The following is a 2,219-nucleotide window of genomic DNA, read 5'->3' as shown; positions in this document are numbered from 1 at the left end:
GGGGGCCCAAGGGGCCCGGGCCCCCTACCCAATGGAATTGGACCGTCATGTTCATGTTGTGTGGGGCTGTCAACCTTTCAAAGAAGACTAGGAAAAACTGAAATCAGTTCAAATCTAAGTAATCGCAGCCTTGCAGGTTCTCCAATTCTTTTGACTTACTAGTTACTACAGTAGGTCCTTGAAGTGTGCAAATACGACAAAGAAGACTTTATGATGCTTTGATGGCATCTCAGAGATTCAAGATTCAACAAAACAACCCCATACCAACCTACAAAGATGGCATCTCAGTTACTGAGCAACAAAGTTGTCAAAAACACGCCAAGTCCAAATACAAATTTCCTAAAGCTTCACACAAACCTTTCACGATGACAAAAAGATTCAAACCAGCCACCCAAAATTAGTGTCGCCAGTCGGGGCCGCCGCCTTAGAGTTTCCGATTGAGGTCACCAGTTGAGGCTGCCGCTATGGGGGTTTGGGTGCTGGCTTGCGTGGTTCTAGAATAAGGTTAGGTTCTACTTTAAGTGGAGATAACTTCATCAGATTTCTTTTTCCTTGTGTGCCAATAAATTTGTGCCACATGTCCAAAACTTTTTAAATAAAATAGTTTGTCCAAGTCAACTGCCATAACCTGTTAGGCCATATGGGATATAAAATAACAAATATAGACAGAAGGATGTAAAGTAGAATGCATTACAAAGTTTAAAAACAAAAAAGAAATTTTTGAAAGTTTATAGATGAAAACGAACTTTTGTTAAGTTTATTAATAAAAATGATATTTTACCATAACAAAAATGAGTTAAATAATAAAAAGTTGACTTTTTAAACTAATGCCAAATGCAACCTAAGAGCGTGAACAAAAAACCTTTGGGTTGTGAATGTGTTCTTGATTTTCTACGATTACATACAATGGAAAAAAAAATAAAAATTTATTTTAATCAGCATTTATCAACCGTCAATAAAACTTTTCTCAATTAAATTTTTTCCTACCCTCTTTTATGTTAAGGAATAAAAAGAAATTGAAATTTACGTGGGAGAGTCATCCAAGGTTGAGAGTTCCTTTATTTTTAACACTTATCTCAAATGTTATCACAACTATTGAAGTAAGTATGATAATTTCTTTTTTCTTTTTTCTTTTTTTAACTCCACATTTGTGTACAAATGTTGACAAATAATATTTTTATCAACATTTTTTTTAGTGATTGTGGATAAAAACATGTTGAAACATTCAAGTCTTTTGTAGTGTACACAGTGCAACTAAGGCCAAAGAATTTTACATCGCAAAAGGGTATTAGAGCATTTGTATCAGGTGTGTCAAATGCTAAAAGTTTTAGCATTAGGCACACTAAGAGGATTCACATCAAGAGTTTTACAATTTTGAGCATTTAGCACCTAAAAAACCAAATTTATAGCATTTAACACATCACTTAACAATACACCTAATATTATAGCTTTTATTTTTTTTACCACTTCATTTAAATATTATTTCTTTATTATTTTTTTATTCTTCCTCTCGCTCCTTTTGTCTCTCTCTTTTTCTCAACCCAACTGTTCTAAGCACCACCAGAGACCACAATACTAACAGCCACCACAAAACCCACCACCCATACCACAACCACCACAAACCTACCACCCATGCTACAACCAACAAAAACCTACCACCGCCTCCACCAACCACATCCACCCCCCACCAAAAACAATAGCAGAGAAAAAAAAAACTTCCACCATTGCCCCCACCAACATTCACTCACCTCCACAAACCACAGAAGGAAAAAAATTGTAGTGTCACTTTTTTCTTTTTTCTTTTTTAATAAATTTAGATTATATGCGTGTAAGTGTGTCTAATATTGATTGTGTGCATTATTTTTTGTTATAATGTTATTTGTGTGAATTATGATGTGTGCATAGATGTTTGTGTTTATGATATAAATATAATATAACTTTATATAATTTAATAATTAGGAAATAGAGAGGGTTTGTTACATGTGTGTGTATTGTTATAATATTGTAATAAATTTTGTTATAAAGTTAGTAAAATTCAAGAAATTTTTTTTAGAGTTAGTAATTGTTCAAGCATTTGGGTTGAACAAAAATCTTAAACAAAATTCTTAGAGCTGGCACTGGTCAAGTTGCATTATTTCATTACTCTCTCTCTCTCTCTCTCTCTCTCTCTCTCTCTCTCTCTCTCTCTCTCTCTCTCTCTCTCTCTCTCTCTCTCTCTC

Source organism: Quercus suber, unplaced genomic scaffold (assembly GCF_002906115.3).
Source record: "Quercus suber isolate HL8 unplaced genomic scaffold, Cork oak 2.0 scaffold_2, whole genome shotgun sequence".
Taxonomy (NCBI): domain Eukaryota; kingdom Viridiplantae; phylum Streptophyta; class Magnoliopsida; order Fagales; family Fagaceae; genus Quercus; species Quercus suber.
Note: the sequence above shows the minus strand (reverse complement) of the source record.